At 41.3% G+C, this 19,125-nt stretch overlaps 1 non-coding gene across 1 annotated transcript; it reads right to left on the bottom strand.

Moving 5' to 3' along the window:
• Nucleotides 1-5,187: 5,187 nt before the first annotated feature.
• LOC130971592 (small nucleolar RNA R71) lies at nt 5,188-5,291 on the bottom strand. The gene has a single exon (XR_009082803.1). It is a non-coding gene; the product is annotated as a small nucleolar RNA R71 (small nucleolar RNA).
• Between the last annotated feature and the right edge of the window lie 13,834 nt (nt 5,292-19,125).

The raw sequence follows: 19,125 nt of genomic DNA, 5'->3' as shown, positions 1-19,125 counted from the left end.
ATTTTACTTGTCCCGATCCCTGTGGGAAGGGTCCGAGAAGGTCGAGTCCCCATTTCGCAAATGGCCAGGGCGAGGTTACGCTGATGAGCTTTTCTGGTGGGGCAATGTGAAAGTTGGCATGCTTCTGGCATGGTGGGCATGTCATCACAAATTCTGTAGCCTCCTTTTATTGAGTTGGCCAATAGAATCCCGCCCGGAGTATCTTTTTGGTGAGAGCTTGCGCTCCGAGATGATTACCACAAATGCCGCTGTGCACTTCCTCCAAGACTTCCTTTGTGTTAGAAGTCGGTACGCATTTTAGTAAAGGTGTTGATATCCCTCTTTTGTATAGTGTGTTGTTTATGATAGTGTAGTACTGTGCCTCCCTTTTCAGCCTCCTTTTCATCTGTAGGGAGTGATTCTGTTTTGAGGTAGTTTATTATGGGGGTCATCCATCCTTGATCCCGACCTATTATGGCTAGGAATTTTTCTTCTTCTGCTATTGACGGGTTCTGTAGTATCTCCTGGATGAGGCTTCTGTTGTTGCTCCCTGGTTTGGTGCTGGCTAATTTTGAAAGGGCGTCCGCTCGGGCATTTTGCTCACGAGGTATGTGGTAGATCCTATATTCCCCGAGTTGTCTGAGCTATTCTTTGGTTTTATCCAAATATTTTTTCATGGTCGGATCTTTGGCTTGGTAGCTTCCTGTTATTTGTGAGGTGATGACTTGTGAGTCACTGTAGATGTTGAGTTTCCGAGCTCCAACCTCCCTGGCCAGCTTCAAACCTGCTAATAGTGCTTTGTATTCTGCCTGGTTGTTTGAGGCCGGGAATCCGAATTTAAGGGAGAGCTCAAGTTGAGTTCCTAGGTAGCTTTCGATTATCACACCCGCACCACTTCCTGTTTTATTCGAGGATCCGTCCACGTATATGTTCCATTCTATGGGGATTTCCGGGGTGTCTGTGAATTCTGCGATGAAATCGGCCAGGTGTTGTGATTTGATGGCTGTCCGCGCCTCGTATTGGAGGTCGAACTCAGACAACTCGATTGCCCATTGTAGGATTCTTCCTGCTCGATCTGTTTTCTGCAATATCCCTTTTATGGGTTGGTTGGTCCGAACTTTAATGGTATGCGCTTGGAAATATAGGCGAAGCCGCCGGGATGTGAGGATCAGAGCGTAGGCAAACTTTTCTATTTTCTGGTAGTTCAGCTCAGATCCCTGTAGCGCTTTGCTAATGAAGTAGACAGGTTTTTGCCCATGTTTGTCTTCTCTGACTAGTGCTGAGGCTATTGCCCGGCTCTCTACTGCGAGATATAATATGAGCGGTTCTCCTTCTCGTGGCCGAGATAGGATAGGTGGCCGTCCTAAGAACTCTTTGAAGTCTCGGAAGGCTTGCTCACATTCTGTCGTCCATTCGAACTGTTTTCCCTTTTGATGAGCGGATAATTTATACGCTTTTTGGCATTGTTTTTAGGTAGTTTTTAATAAGTTTAAGCTACTTTTAGGGATGTTTTCATTAGTTTTCATGTTAAATTCACATTTCTGGACTTTACTATGAGTTTGTGTGTTTTCCTGTGATTTCAGGTAAATTCTGGCTGAAATTGAGGGATTTGAGCAAAACTCTGAGAAAGGCTGACAAAAGGACTGCTGATGCTGTTGGAATCTGACCTCCCTGCACTCAAAATGGATTTTCTGGAGCTACAGAACTCCAATTGGCGCGCTCTCAACGGCGTTGGAAAGTAGACATCCAGAGCTTTCCAGCAATATATAATAGTCCATACTTTATTCGGAAATTGACGACGTAACTTGGCGTTGAACGCCAAGTACATGCTGCTGTCTGGAGTTAAACGCCAGAAAAACGTCATGATCCGGAGTTGAACGCCCAAAACATGTCATAACTCGGAGTTCAACTCCAAGAGAAGCCTCAGCTCGTGGATTGATCAAGCTCAGCCCAAGCATACACCAAGTGGGCCCCGGAAGTGGATTTATGCATCAATTACTTACTCATGTAAACCCTAGGAGCTAGTTTATTATAAATAGAACTTTTTACTATCATAATTTCATCCTGGATCCTGGATTGTATTTTGAATCCTGTGATCACGTTTTGGGGGCTGGCCATTCGGCCATGCCTGAACCTTTTACTTATGTATTTTCAACGGTGGAGTTTCTGCACACCATAGATTAAGGGTGTGGAGCTCTGCTGTACCTCAAGTATTAATGCAATTCTATTTTCTTTTATTCAATTCTTTCTTATTCTTATTCCAAGATATTCATTCGCACCCAAGAACATGATGAATGTGATGATTAGATAACCCTCATTATCATTCTCACTTATAAACGCACGTGATTGACAACCACTTCCGTTCTACATGCAACCGAGCTTGAATGTGTATCTCTTAGATTCCCCAACAGAATCTTCGTGGTATAAGCTAGACAGATGGCGGCATTTATGAGGATCCGGAAAGTCTCACCTTGTCTGTGGTATTCCGAGTAGGATCCTGGGAATCCGGAAAGTCTAACCTTGTCTGTGGTATTCCGAGTAGGATTCCGGTAATGAATGACTGTGACGTGCTTCAGACTTGCAAGTGCTGGGCGTGATGACAAGCGCAAAAGAATCAAGGGATTCTATTCCAGTAGGCGCAGGAACCAACCAGTGATTAGCCGTGCTGTGACAGAGTGCGTGAGCGTAGTTTTCACTACGAGGATGGGATGTAGCCATCAACCATGGGTGATGCCTCCAGACGATTAGCCATGCGAGTGACAGCCGCAGAGGACCATTTTCCCGAGAGGATTGAAAGTAGCCACCGTTGATGGTGAACCCCTATACACAGCTTGCCATGGAAAGGAGTAAGAAGGATTGAGTTGAAGCAGTAGGAGAGCAGGCGTTCTTGAGCCATACAGTATCTCCATTCGCTTATCTGAAATTACCACCAATGAATCTGCATAAGTATTCTATCCCTTTTATTATTTCTATTTTATTATTTCTATTTTCGAACCCATAAACCAATTTAATCTGCCTGACTGAGATTTACAAGGTGACCATAGCTTGCTTCATACCAACAATCTCTGTGGGATCGACCCTTACTCACGTAAGGTTTATTACTTGGACGACCCAGTACATTTGCTGGTTAGTTGAACGGAGTTGTGAATTCAACCAGTGCCATGATAATGATTTCTCTCACAATAGTTTTGTGTACATACTAAAGAGCCAATATTGTTGATCACAATTTCGTCCACCAAGTTTTTGGCGCCGTTGCCGGGGATTGTTTCGAGTTGGAAAAGAATGAATCACAATTTCGTGCACCAAGTTTTTGGCGCCGTTGCCGGGGATTGTTCGAGTATGGACAACTGACGGTTCATCTTGTTGCTCAGATTAGGTAATTTTCTTTTCAAAAAGTTTTCTAAAATCTTTCAAAAATATTTTTTTTATTATTTTCATTTTTTTTAAATATAATTTTCGAAAAAAATAATAAAAATACAAAAAAAATCATAAAATCATAAAAAACCAAAAATATTTTGTGTTTCTTGTTTGAGTCTTGAGTCAATTTTTAAGTTTGGTGTCTTGCATGTTTTCTTTGCATCAAAAATTTTTCAAAATTATGTTCTTGATGTTCATCATGATCTTCAAAGTGTTCTTGGTGTTCATCTTGACATTCATAGCATTCTTGCATGCATTCATTGTTTTGATTTAAAAATTTCATGCATTGAGTATTTTTGTTGTTTTTCTCTCTCATAATTAAAAAATTCAAAAATAAAAAAAATATCTTTTCCTTATTTCCCTCCAAATTTTCGAAATTTTGGGTTGACTTGGTCAAAAATTTTTAAAAATTAGTTGTTTCTTACAAGTCAAGTCAAAATTTCAATTTTAAAAATCTTATCTTTTTAAAATCTTTTTCAAAAATCATATCTTTTTCATTTTTTTTATATATATATATAATTTTCAAAAATTTCAAATTATTTTCAAAAATCTTTTTCTTATCTTTATATCATATTTTCGAAAATTAGCTAACAATTAATGTGATTGGTTCAAAAATTTGAAGTTTGTTACTTTCTTGTTAAGAAAGGTTCAATCTTTAAATTCTAGAATCTTATCTTGTAGTTTCTTGTTAGTTAAGTCATTTTAAAAATTAAATCTTTTTCAAAATATATTTTCTTAAAAACTTTTATCTTATCTTTTTATCTTATCCTTTTCAAAATTTTATCTTTTTTCAAAATTTGATTTCAAAATATCTTATCTAACTTACTATCTTCTTATCTTTTTCAATTTTGATTTCAAATCTTTTTCAATCAACTAACTAACTTCTTGTTTGTTTCTTATCTTTTTCAAAACCACCTAACTACTTTTCCCTCTCTAATTTTCGAAAATATCTCATCCCTTTTTCAAAAATTCTTTTTAATTGACTAATTGTTTCATGTTTAATTTTAATTACATTTTATCTCTGATTTTCGAAAATTACTAACCTCTTTTTCAAAATTATTTTCGAAATTTCTCCTCTCTCTCTTCTTCTTCTATTTAATTATTTAATTACTAACACTTCTCTTCACCTCTCTTCATCCAAAAATCCGAATCTCCCTCTTCATTCTTCTACCCCTTTCTTTTTCTACTAACATAAAGGAATCTCTATACTGTGACATAGAGGATTCCTCTTTCTTTTCTTGTTTTCTTCTCTTTCATATGAGCAGGAACAAGGATAAAGGCACTCTTGTTGAAATTGGCCCAGAACCTGAAAGGACTCTGAAGAGAAAATTAAGAGAAGCTAAATTAAATTATTCTAAAGGTAACCTTTCAGAAACATTAGAACAAGAGAAGGAGATGGCAGCCGAAAATAATAATAATGCAAGGAGAATGTTTGGTGACTTCACAAAGCCAACGTCCAAGTTTGATGGAAGAAGCATCTCCATTCCTGCCATTGGAGCCAATAACTTTGAGCTTAAGCCTCAACTAGTTGCTTTAATGCAACAAAACTGCAAGTTTTATGGACTTCCATCTGAAGATCCTTATCAGTTTTTAACTGAGTTCTTGCAGATCTGTGAGACTGTAAAGACAAATGGAGTAGATCCTGAAGTCTACAGACTCATGCTTTTCCCGTTTGCTGTAAGAGACAGAGCTAGAATATGGTTGGATTCACAACCCAAGGATAGCCTGGACTCTTGGGATAAGCTGGTCACTGCCTTCTTGGATAAATTCTTTCCTCCTCAAAAGCTGAACAAGCTGAGAGTGGATGTTCAAACCTTCAAACAAAAAGATGGTGAATCCCTCTATGAAGCTTGGGAGAGATACAAGCAGCTGACCAAAAGATGTCCATCTGACATGTTTTCAGAATGGACCATATTAGATATATTCTATTATGGTCTCTCTGAATTTTCGAAAATGTCATTGGACCATTCTGCAGGTGGATCTATTCACCTGAAGAAAACGCCTGAAGAGGCTCAAGAGCTCATTGACATGGTTGCAAATAACCAGTTCATGTACACTTTTGAGAGGAATTCCGTGAACAATGGGATACCTCAAAAGAAAGGAGTTCTTGAAATTGATACTCTGAATGCCATATTAGCTCAGAATAAAGTGTTGACTCAACAGGTCAACATGATCTCTCAAAATCTGAATGGATTGCAACATGCATCCAACAGTACTAGAGAGGCAGCTTCTGAAGAAGCTTATGATCCTGAGAACCCTGCCATGGCAGAGGTTAATTACATGGGTGAACCTTATGGAAACACCTATAACTCATCATGGAGAAATCATCCAAATTTCTCATGGGAGGATCAACAAAAACCTCAACAAGGTTTTAACAATGGTGGACGCAACAGGCTGGGCAATAGCAAGCCATATCCATCATCTTCTCAGCAACAGACAGAGAATTCTGAACAAAACACCTCTAATTTAGCCAATGTAGTCTCTGATCTGTCAAAGGCCACTTTTAGTTTCATGAGTGAAACAAGATCCTCCATTAGAAATCTGGAGGCACAAGTAGGCCAGCTGAGTAAGAAAGTCATTGAAACTCCTCCCAGTATTCTCCCAAGCAATACAAAAGAGAATCCAAAAGGAGAATGCAAAGCCATTGACATAGTCAATATGGCCGAATACACAAGGGAGGAGGAGGACGAAAATCCTAGTGAGGAAGACCTCCTGGGACGTCCCTCAAGCAAGAAGGAGTTTCCTATTAAGGATCCAAAGGAAACGGAGGCTCATACAGAGACCATAGAGATTCCATTAAATCTCCTTCTGCCATTCATGAGCTCTGAAGACTATTCATCCTTAGAAGAGGATGAAGATGTAACTGGAGAGCAAGTTGCTCAATATTTTGGAGCTATCATGAAGCTGAATACCAAGTTGTTTGGTAATGAGACTTGGGAAAGTGAACCTCCCTTGCTCATTAATGAACTGGATACTTGGATTCAGAAAATTCTACCTCAAAAGAAACAAGATCCTGGCAAGTTCTTAATACCTTGTACCATAGGCACCATGATCTTTGAAAAAGCTCTGTGTGATCTGGGGTCAGGGATAAATCTTATGCCACTCTCTGTAATGGAGAAGTTGGGGATCATTGAGGTACAACCTGCCTTGTTCTCATTACAATTGGCAGACAAGTCATTGAGACAAACTTATGGAATAGTAGAGGACGTGTTAGTAAAGGTTGAAGGCCTTTACATCCCTGCTGATTTCATCATCTTAGACACTAGGAAGGAAGAGGATGATTGCATCATCCTTGGAAGACCTTTCCTAGCCACAGCAGGAGCTGTGATAGATGTCAACAGAGGAGAATTAGTCCTTCAATTGAATGGGGAATACCTTGTGTTTAAGGCACATGGCCATCCCTCTGTGACAGAAGAGAGTAAGCATGAAGAGCTTCTCTCAGTTCAGAGTCAAGAAGAGCCCACACAGTCAAACTCTAAGTTTGGTGTTGTGAGGCCACAACCAAACTCTAAGTTTGGTGTTAAAATCCTATATCCAAACTCTAAGTTCGGTGTGGACAACTATACAACATTGACCTGATCACCTTGTGGCTCCATGAGAGCCACTGTCAAGCTATTGACATTAAAGAAGCGCTTGTTGGGAGGCAACCCAATTTTATTTAATTTTTATTTTATTGTTATTTTGTGTTTTATTAGGTACATGATCATGAGGAGTCACGAAAAATTCATAAAAATTAAAAACAGAGTCAAAAACAGTAGAAGAAAAAATTTTTCACCCTGGAGGACGCACAGGCTGGCGTTCAACGCCAGTAAGGTGCATCTGGCCGGCGTTCAACGCCAGAACAGAGCACCATTCTGGCGCTGAACGCCAGAAACAAGCAACATCCTGGCGCTGAACGCCAGGAATGTGCCCAGAGAAGGAAAGCTGGTGCTGAACGCCAGTAACAAGCATGAAACTGGCGTTCAACGCCAGAAACATGCTTTACATGGGCGTTGAACGCCCAGAATGTGCACCAATGGGCGTTTAAACGCCAGAATGATGCACAAAGGCATTTTACAAGCCTATTTGATGCAGGGATGGAATTCCTTGACACCTCAGGATCTGTGGACCTCACAGGATCCCCACCTACCTCGCCCTCTCTCTCTCTCCATTCATGGTCATCCCTTCTGTTTTTCATTCACCACTCACTCTTTCCCATAAACCCCACTCACCTTCAAAATTCAACTTCTCCTTCCCACCCAATCCCACCCATATAGCCGAATCCATCTCCCCTCACTCTCCTCCATCTTCTTCTTCTTCTTCTTCTTATCTTCTTTCTTCTCTTGCTCGAGGGCGAGCAATATTTTAAGTTTGGTGTGGTAAAAGCATAGCTTTTTGCTTTTCCATTACCATTAATGGCACCTAAAGCCAGAGAAACCTCAAAGGGAAGACAAAAAAGCTTCCACCTCTGAGTCATGGGAGATGGAAAGACTAATATAAGCCGTCATAGCTCAGTGGTAGAACATGTGGCTGCAAATCAAGAGATCCCTGAGATACCTCAGGGGATAAATTGTCCTCCACACAAATATTGGAAGCAACTAAGGGTAGAAACACCAAAATTACTATGAATCATTCAACAGAAGCAAGGAAGAGACATAGAGGAGCTCAAAGAGCACCATTGGACCTTCAAGAAGGCGCCACCCTCACTCAGGTGGATTCATTTCTTGTTCTTAATTCTTTCTGCTTTTCGGTTTTTAATGTTGTGTTTATCTATGTTTTGTGTCTTTATTTCATGATCATTAGTATGTAACAATGCCTTGAAGCTATGAATAAAATCCATTACTCCTTCACCTCTCTTAAAAGAAAAATGTTTTAATTCAAAAGAACAAGAAGTACATAAATTTCGAAAATAGCTCTTGAATTTAATTTAATTATATTGATGTGGTGACAATAATTTTTGTTTTCTGAATGAATGCTTGAACAGTGCATATGTCTTTTGATCTTGTTGTTTATGAATGTTAGAATTGTTGGATCTTGAAAGAATGATGAACAAAGAAAAATGTTATTGATGATCTGAAAAATCATGAAATTGATTCTTGAAGCAAGAAAAAGCAGTGAAAAAAAAATGGCGAAAAAAAAATATAGAAAAAAAAAGGAGCAGTAGAAAAAGCCAATAACCCTTAAAACCAAAAGGCAAGGGTAAAAAAAGGATCCAAGGCTTTGAGCATCAATGGATAGGAGGGCCCAAGGAAATAAAATCCAGGCCTAAGCGGCTAAATCAAGCTGTCCCTAACCATGTGCTTGTGTCATGAAGGTCCAAGTAAAAAGCTTGAGACTAAGTGGTTAAAGTCGTGATCCAAGGCAAAAGAGTGTGCTTAAGAGCTCTGGACACCACTAACTGGGGACTTTAGCAAAGCTAAGTCACAATCTGAAAAGGTTCACCCAGTTATGTGTCTGTGGCATTTATGTATCCGGTGGTAATACTGGAAAACAAAATGCTTAGGGCCACGGCCAAGACTCATAAAGAGCTGTGTTCAAGAATCAACATGCTTAACTAGGAAAGTCAATAACACTATCCGAAATTCTAAGTTCCTAGAGAAGCCAATCATCCAAAACTTCAAAGGAAAAAGTGAGATGCCAAAACTGTTCAGAAGCAAAAAGCTACAAGTCCCGCTCATCTAATTATAATTAATATTCATTGATATTTCTGAATTTATAGTATATTCTCTTCTTTCTATCCTATTTGATTTTCAGTTGCTTGGGGACAAGCAACAATTTAAGTTTGGTGTTGTGATGAGCGGATAATTTATACGCTTTTTGGCATTGTTTTTAGGTAGTTTTTAATAAGTTTAAGCTACTTTTAGGGATGTTTTCATTAGTTTTCATGTTAAATTTACATTTCTGGACTTTACTATGAGTTTGTGTGTTTTCCTGTGATTTCAGGTAAATTCTGGCTGAAATTGAGGGATTTGAGCAAAACTCTGAGAAAGGCTGACAAAAGGACTGCTGATGTTGTTGGAATCTGACCTCCCTGCACTCAAAATGGATTTTCTGGAGCTACAGAACTCCAATTGGCGCGCTCTCAACGGCGTTGGAAAGTAGACATCCAGAGCTTTCCAGCAATATATAATAGTCCATACTTTATTCGGAAATTGACGACGTAACTTGGCGTTGAACGCCAAGTACATGCTGCTGTCTGGAGTTAAACGCCAGAAAAACGTCATGATCCGGAGTTGAACGCCCAAAACACGTCATAACTCGGAGTTCAACTCCAAGAGAAGCCTCAGCTCGTGGATTGATCAAGCTCAGCCCAAGCATACACCAAGTGGGCCCCGGAAGTGGATTTATGCATCAATTACTTACTCATGTAAACCCTAGGAGCTAGTTTATTATAAATAGAACTTTTTACTATCATAATTTCATCCTGGATCCTGGATTGTATTTTGAATCCTGTGATCACGTTTTGGGGGCTGGCCATTCGGCCATGCCTGAACCTTTTACTTATGTATTTTCAACGGTGGAGTTTCTGCACACCATAGATTAAGGGTGTGGAGCTCTGCTGTACCTCAAGTATTAATGCAATTCTATTTTCTTTTATTCAATTCTTTCTTATTCTTATTCCAAGATATTCATTCGCACCCAAGAACATGATGAATGTGATGATTAGATAACCCTCATTATCATTCTCACTTATGAACGCACGTGATTGACAACCACTTCCGTTCTACATGCAACCGAGCTTGAATGTGTATCTCTTAGATTCCCCAACAGAATCTTCGTGGTATAAGCTAGACAGATGGCGGCATTTATGAGGATCCGGAAAGTCTCACCTTGTCTGTGGTATTCCGAGTAGGATCCTGGGAATCCGGAAAGTCTAACCTTGTCTGTGGTATTCCGAGTAGGATTCCGGTAATGAATGACTGTGACGTGCTTCAGACTTGCAAGTGCTGGGCGTGATGACAAGCGCAAAAGAATCAAGGGATTCTATTCCAGTAGGCGCAGGAACCAACCAGTGAGTAGCCGTGCTGTGACAGAGTGCGTGAGCGTAGTTTTCACTGCGAGGATGGGATGTAGCCATCAACCATGGGTGATGCCTCCAGACGATTAGCCATGCGAGTGACAGCCGCAGAGGACCATTTTCCCGAGAGGATTGAAAGTAGCCACCGTTGATGGTGAACCCCTATACACAGCTTGCCATGGAAAGGAGTAAGAAGGATTGAGTTGAAGCAGTAGGAGAGCAGGCGTTCTTGAGCCATACAGTATCTCCATTCGCTTATCTGAAATTCCCACCAATGAATCTGCATAAGTATTCTATCCCTTTTATTATTTCTATTTTATTATTTCTATTTTCGAACCCATAAACCAATTTAATCTGCCTGACTGAGATTTACAAGGTGACCATAGCTTGCTTCATACCAACAATCTCTGTGGGATCGACCCTTACTCACGTAAGGTTTATTACTTGGACGACCCAGTACACTTGCTGGTTAGTTGAACGGAGTTGTGAATTCAACCAGTGCCATGATAATGATTTCTCTCACAATAGTTTTTGTGTACATACTAAAGAGCCAATATTGTTGATCACAATTTTGTCCACCACCTTTCTTAAAGTAGCATAGAAGGGAAGAGATCTTATCGCAGCTCTTGTTAAGAATCGGGATAGAGCGGCTAGCCTCCCGTTGAGTTGTTGTACTTCTTTGACACAAGTTGGGCTCTTCATGTTGAGTATGGCTTGACACTTGTCTGGATTTGCTTCAATCCCCCTTTGTGTGAGCATAAAGTCCAAGAATTTGCCTGCTTCTACTGCGAAGGTGCATTTTGCGGGATTGAGCCGCATGTCGTGTTTCCTGATAGTGTAAAACACTTGAGCCAGGTCGGATAATAATGTATCTTCGCTTTGTGTCTTTATCAACATGTCGTCTACATAAACTTCCATGATTTTCCCGATGTGATCTGAGAAAACTTTATTCATTAGCCTTTGATAAGTAGCTCCTATGTTCTTGAGACCGAAAGGCATCACGATGTAACAGTAGTTTGCTTTCGGCGTTAGGAATGAGGTCTTTTCTTGATCTGGCGGATACATGGGGATTTGGTTGTACCCTGAATACGGGTCCATGAACGAGAGATACTTATATCCTGATGAAGCATCTACTAGAGCGTCGATGCTTGGGAGTGGGTAAGGGTCTTTTGGGCAGGCTTTGTTGAGGTCGGTGTAGTCGGTGCACATTCGCCACTTCCCATTTGACTTTTTCACCAAGACGACGTTTGCTAGCCATAGTGGGTATTTGACTTCCCTTATGAACCCGGCCTCTAGTAGCGCCTGTACTTGTTCTTCTACAGCTTGAGCTCGTTCTGGTCCGAGTTTTCTTCATCTTTGTCGTACCGGCCGGGATCCCGGGTAGACTGCCAATTTGTGGCTCATTAGTTCGGGATCAATGCCTGGCATGTCGGCAGCTTTCCATGCGAAGAGATCAACATTATCTCGTAGGAACCATATTAGTGATTCCTTTGTGTCTCCTTTCAGGATCGTGCCAATATTAGTTGTTTTATCCGAGGTGTCTCCGATCTGGACTCTTTCTACTTCTCCTTCGGGTCGTGGTCGGAATACTTCTCGCCTCTGAACTCCACCGAGCTCGATTGTGTGGAACTCTCCTCCTTCACCTCGGAGGTTTAGGCTTTCATTATAACAGCGACGTGCCATCTTTTGATCTGCCTTTATTGTAGCTATCCCTTCCGCAGTTGGGAATTTCATACATAGATGTGGAGTTGAAACTATTGCGCCGAGTTGATTTAACGTTGTCCGACCTATTAAGGCATTGTAGGCTGAGCTTACGTTGACCACGATGTAATCTATCTTGAGTGTTCTGGATTGGTTCCCCTTTTCGAAGGTTGTATGCAGCGATACGTATCCCAGCGGTTGAACTGGGGCATCTCCTAGTCCGAACAGGCTGTTCAGGTACGCTCTTAGCTCTTTTTCTTCTAGACCGAGTTTGTCGAAGGCAGTTTTGAATAAGATGTCGGAAGAGCTTCCCTGGTCAATTAGTGTACGGTGAAGGTTGGCGTTTGCCAGTATGATCGTAATGACCATGGGGTCGTCATGTCCCGAGATGATTCCGGATGCGTCTTCATTGGTAAACGTGATTGCTGGGATGTCTGAGGCTTCCTTTTTTCCTTCGACGTGGTACACCTCTTTGAGGTGTCGCTTGCGAGATGATTTGGAGATTCCTCCTCCAGCAAATCCGCCGTGTATTACGTGAACGTGTCTTTCCGATGTGCGAGGTGATCGTTCAGATCGTCCAACATCCTCATCCCTTCTTCTTTTTCTTGGTTCGTCATCCCGATTAGCCAAAAACCGATCTATTTTTCCTTCTCTTACTAGTTTTTCTATGACGTTTTTTAAGTCGAAGCATTCATTGGTGGAATGCCCTCGAAGTCGGTGATATTCACAGTATTCATTCCGATTTCCTCCTCCTCTTTTGCCTTTAAGTGGCCGAGCTGGAAGGATTTTCTCTGTATGGCAGACTTCTTTGTAAACATCTACCAAGGATACCCTAAGAGGAGTATATTTATGATATTTTTTTATTTTCTCTCCGGAGCGATCCTCCTTTTTCTTGGATTCTTTATCTCGGTAGGCATAACCGAACCTTGAGGCTTCGCCAAGTCAAGAATTTTCCTCCATGTTGATGTATTTCTGTGCCTGTTCTTGTACTTCGTCTAAGGATGTCGGGTATCTCTTTGATATAGATTGGCTAAATGGTCCTTCTCGTAGGCCATTTATGAGGCCCATAATGGCAGCTTCTGTTGGAAGACTTTGTATGTCCAAGCATGTTTTGTTGAATCTTTCCATGTAGTTGCGAAGGCTCTCCCGATCTCTTTGCTTGATCCCTAGTAGGCTAGGTGCGTGTTTGGCTTTGTCCTTTTGTATGGAGAATCGGGCCAGGAACTTCTTGGCCAAGTCGTCGAAACTCGAGATGGATTTTGGAGGTAGGTTGTCGAACCATTTAATGGCTGTCTTGGTGAGAGTTGTTGGAAAGGCTTTGGTGATCACTACACAACTTTGAACAACTAACCAGCAAGTGCACTGGGTCGTCCAAGTAATAAACCTTACGCGAGTAAGGGTCGATCCCACGGAGATTATTGGTATGAAGCAAGCTATGGTCACCTTGTAAATCTTAGTCAGGCAGACTCAAATGGGTATAGATGATGAATAAAACATAAAGATAAAGATAGAGATACTTATGTATATCATTGGTGAGAACTTCAGATAAGCGTACGAAGATACTTTCCCTTCCGTCTTTCTGCTTTCCTACTGTCTTCATCCAATCCTTCTTACTCCTTTCCATGGCAAGCTTATGCAAGGGTTTCACCGTTGTCAGTGGCTACCTCCCATCCTCTCATTGGAAATGTTCAACGCACCCTGTCACAGCACGGCTATCCATCTGTCGGTTCTCAATCAGGCCGGAATAGAATCCAGTGATTCTTTTGCGTCTGTCACTAACGCCCCGCCCTCAGGAGTTTGAAGCACGTCACAGTCATTCAATCATTGAATCCTACTCAGAATACCACAGACAAGGTTAGACCTTCCGGATTCTCTTGAATGCCGCCATCAGTTCTTGCCTATACCACGAAGACTCTGATCTCACGGAATGGCTGGCTCGTTTGTCAGGCGAGCGCTCGGTTGTCAGGCGATCAACCATGCATCGTGTATCAGGAATCCAAGAGATATTCACCCAATCTAAGGTAGAACGGAGGTGGTTGTCAGTCACACGTTCATAGGTGAGAATGATGATGAGTGTCACGGATTATCACATTCATCAAGTTGAAGAACAAGTGATATCTTGGAATAAGAACAAGCGGAATTGAATGGAAGAACAATAGTAATTGCATTAATACTCGAGGTACAGCAGAGCTCCACACCTTAATCTATGGTGTGTAGAAACTCCACCGTTGAAAATACATAAGAACAAAAGTGATCATTGGTTTCGGCCCCAGAGAGGGAACCAGAAGAACCAAGATGAAAATACAATAGTAAAAGGTCCTACTTATAGGGAACTAGTAGCTTAAGAATTACAAAGATGAGTAAATGACATAAAAATCCACTTCTGGGCCCACTTGGTATGTGCTTGGGCTGAGCAATGAAGCATTTTTCGTGTAGAGACTCTTCTTGGAGTTAAACGCCAGCTTTTATGCCAGTTTGGGCGTTTAACTCCCATTTTGGTGCCAGTTCCGGCGTTTAACGCTGGGAAATCTGAAGGTGACTTTGAACGCCGGTTTGGGCCATAAAATCTTGGGCAAAGTATGGACTATTATATATTGCTGGAAAGCCCAGGATGTCTACTTTCCAACGCCGTTGAGAGCGCGCCAATTGGGCCTCTGTAGCTCCAGAAAATCCACTTCGAGTGCAGGGAGGTCAGAATCCAACAGCATCTGCAGTCCTTTTCAGTCTCTGAATCAAATTTTTGCTCAGGTCCCTTAATTCAGCCAGAAAATACCTGAAATCACAGAAAAACACACAAACTCATAGTAAAGTCCAGAAAAGTAATTTTTAACTAAAAACTAATAAAAATATACTAAAAACTAACTAGATCATACTAAAAACATACTAAAAACAATGCCAAAAAGTGTACAAATTATCCGCTCATCACAACACCAAACTTAAATTGTTGCTTGTCCCCAAGCAACTGAAAATCAAATAAGATAAAAAGAAGAGAATATGCAATGAATTCCAAAAACATCTATGAAGATCAGTATTAATTAGATGAGCGGGGCTTTTAGCTTTTTGCCTCTGAACAGTTTTGGCATCTCACTTTATCCTTTGAAATTCAGAATGATTGGCTTCTTTATGAACTCAGAATCCAGACAGTGTTATTGATTCTCCTAGTTAAGTATGATGATTCTTGAACACAGCTACTTATTGAGTCTTGGCCGTGGCCCAAAGCACTCTGTCTTCCAGTATTACCACCGGATACATACATGCCACAGACACATAATTGGGTGAACCTTTTCAGATTGTGACTCAGCTTTGCTAAAGTCCCCAATTAGAGGTGTCCAGGGTTCTTAAGCACACTCTTTTTGCCTTGGATCACAGCTTTATTTCTTTCTTTTTCTTTTCTTTTTCGTTTTCTTTTTTTTTTTGTATTCACTGCTTTTTCTTGCTTCAAGAATCATTTTTATGATTTTTCAGATCCTCAGTAACATGTCTCCTTTTTCATCATTCTTTCAAGAGCCAACATTCATGAACCACAAATTCAAAAGACATATCCACTGTTTAAGCATACATTCAGAAAACAAAAGTGTTGCCACCACATCAAAATAATTAATCTGTTATAAAATTCAAAATTCATGCAATTCTTCTCTTTTTCAATTAAGAACATGGTTTATTTAAGAAAGGTGATGGATTCATAGGACATTCATAACTTTAAGGCATAGACACTAAGACACTAATGATCATAAGACACAAACATAGGCAAACATAAGCATGAAAATTTCGAAAAACAAGAAAATAAAGAACAAGGAGATTAAAGAACGGGTCCACCTTAGTGATGGCGGCTTGTTCTTCCTCTTGAAGGTCTTATGGAGTGCTTGAGCTCTTCAATATCTCTTCCTTGTCTTTGTTGCTCCTCTCTCATGATTCTTTGATCTTCTTTAATTTCATGGAGGAGGATGGAATGTTCTTGGTGCTCCACCCTTAGTTGTCCCATGTTGGAACTCAATTCTCCTAGGGAGGTGTTAATTTGCTCCCAATAGTCTTGTGGAGGAAAGTGCATCCCTTGAGGCATCTCAGGGATCTCATGATGAGAGGGGTCTCTTGTTTGCTCCATCCTTTTCTTAGTGATGGGCTTGTGGTCATGCCTTCTCAATTGAACCGGCTTCCCTCTTGAATCTCTCTTCCATTGGGCGCCCTCTTCACAAATGTCAGTGAGGACTTGGTCCAACCTTTGATCAAATTTGACCCTTCTTGTGTAAGGATGTTCATCTCCTTGCATCATAGGCAAGTTGAATGCTAACCTCACATTTTCCGGACTAAAATCCAAGTATTTCCCCCGAACCATAGTAAGCCAATTCTTTGGATCCGGGTTCACACTTTGATCATGGTTCTTGGTGATCCATGCATTGGCATAGAACTCTTGAACCATTAAGATTCCGACTTGTTGAATGGGGTTGGTAAGAACTTCCCAACCTCTTCTTCGGATCTCATGTCGGATCTCCGGATATTCACTCTTTTTGAGTGAAAAAGGGACCTCGGGGATCACCTTCTTCAAGGCCACAACTTCATAGAAGTGGTCTTGATGCACCCTTGAGATGAATCTCTCCATCTCCCATGACTCGGAGGTGGAAGCTTTTGCCTTCCCTTTCCTCTTTCTAGAGGTTTCTCCGGCCTTGGATGCCATAAATGGTTATGGAAAAACAAAAAGCAATGCTTTTACCACACCAAACTTAAAAGGTTTGCTCGTCCTCAAGCAAAAGAAGAAAGAAGAGAGTAGAAGAATAAGAAATGAGGAAGAAGGGAATGGCTTTGTGTTCAGCCAAAGAGGGGGAGAAGTGGTGTTTAGGTTGTGTGAAAATGAAGGGGTGAAGAAGGGTTTATATAGGAGTGAGGGGAGGGGTAGGGTTCGGCCATTATGGGTGGGTTTGGGTGGGAAAGTGGTTTAAATTTGAATGGTGAGGTAGGTGGGGTTTTATGAAGGATGGATGTGAGTGGTGAAGAGAAAGATGGGATTTGATAGGTGAAGGGTTTTTGGGGAAGAGGTATTGAGGTGATTGGTGAATGGGTGAAGAAGAGAGAGAGTGGTGGGTTGGTGGGGATCCTGTGGGGTCCACAGATCCTGAGGTGTCAAGGAAAAGTCATCCCTGCACCAAATGGCATGCAAAAACACGTTTTGTGCCAAATCTGGCGTTAAACGCCGGGCTGGTGCCCTTTTCTGGCGTTTAACGCCAGGTTCTTGCCCTTTTCTGGCGTTTAACGCCAGTCTGGTGCCCCTTTCTGGCGTTAAACGCCCAGAATGGTGCCAGACTGGGCGTTAAACGCCCAACTGCTAGCCTTACTGGCGTTTAAACGCCAGTAGGTTCTTCCTCCAGGGTGTGCTGTTTTTCTTCCTGTTTTTCATTCTATTTTTGCTTTTTCAATTGATTTTGTGACTTCTTATGATCATCAACCTACAAAAAACATAACAAAAGAAAGTAGATAAAATATAACATTGGGTTGCCTCCCAACAAGCGCTTCTTTAATGTCAGTAGCTTGACAGAGGGCTCTCATGGAGCCTCACAGATACTCAGAGCAATGTTGGAACCTCCCAACACCAAACTTAGATTTTGAATGTGGGGGTTCAACACCAAACTTAGAGTTTGGTTGTGGCCTCCCAACACCAAACTTAGAGTTTGACTGTGGGGGCTCTGCTTGACTCTGATTTGAGAGAAGCTCTTCATGCTTCCTCTCCATGGTGACAGAGGGATATCCTTGAGCCTTAAACACAAAGGATTCTTCATTCACTTGAATGATCAGTTCACCTCTATCAACATCAATCACAGCCTTTGCTGTGGCTAGGAAGGGTCTGCCAAGGATGATGGATTCATCCATGCACTTCCCAGTCTCTAGGACTATGAAATCAGCAGGGATGTAATGGTCTTCAATCTTCACCAAAACGTCCTCTACAAGTCCATAAGCTTGTTTTCTTGAATTGTCTGCCATCTCTAGTGAGATTCTTGCAGCTTGCACCTCAAAGATCCCTAGCTTCTCCATTACAGAGAGAGGCATGAGATTTACACTTGACCCTAAGTCACACAGAGCCTTCTTGAAGGTCATGGTGCCTATGGTACAAGGTATGGAAAACTTCCCAGGATCTTGTCTCTTTTGAGGTAATTTCTGCCTAGACAAGTCATCCAGTTCTTTGGTGAGCAAAGGAGGTTCATCCTCCTAAGTCTCATTTCCAAATAACTTGTCATTTAGCTTCATGATTGCTCCAAGGTATTTAGCAACTTGCTCTTTAGTGACATACTCATCCTCTTCAGAGGAAGAATACTCATCAGAGCTCATGAAAGGCAGAAGTAAGTCCAATGGAATCTCTATGGTCTCATTTTGAGCCTCAGATTCCCATGGTTCCTCATTAGGGAACTCATTGGAGGTCAGTGCATGCCCATTGAGGTCTTCCTCAGTGGCGTTCACTTCCTCTCCCTCCTCTCCAAATTCGGCCATGTTGATGGCCTTGCACTCTCCTTTTGGATTTTCTTCTGTATTGCTTGGGAGAGTACTAGGAGGGAGTTCAGTAACTTTCTTGCTCAGCTGTCCCACTTGTGCCTCCAAATTCCTAATGGAGGATCTTGTTTCAGTCATGAAACTTTGAGTGGTTTTGATTAGATCAGAGACCATGGTTGCTAAGTCAGAGGTGTTCTGCTTAGAGCTCTCTGTCTGTTGCTGAGAATATGATGGAAAAGGCTTGCCATTGCTAAACCTGTTTCTTCCACCATTGTTGTTGTTGAAACCTTGTTGAGGTCTCTCTTGATTCTTCCATGAGAAATTTGGATGATTTCTCCATGAAGAATTATAGGTGTTTCCATAGGGTTCTCCTAGGTAATTCACCTCTTCCATTGAAGGGTTCTCAAGATCATAAGCTTCTTCTTCAGATGAAGCATCCTTAGTACTGCTTGGTGCATTTCGCATTCCAGACAGACTTTGAGAAATCAAATTGACTTGCTGAGTCAATATTTTGTTCTGAGCCAATATGGCATTCAGAGTATCAATCTCAAGAACTC

The sequence above is a fragment of the Arachis stenosperma genome, chromosome 3 (assembly GCF_014773155.1).
Source record: "Arachis stenosperma cultivar V10309 chromosome 3, arast.V10309.gnm1.PFL2, whole genome shotgun sequence".
Taxonomy (NCBI): Eukaryota; Viridiplantae; Streptophyta; class Magnoliopsida; order Fabales; family Fabaceae; genus Arachis; species Arachis stenosperma.
The sequence above is the reverse complement of the archived record's forward strand: the minus strand, read 5'-3'. Positions and strand labels throughout refer to the sequence as shown.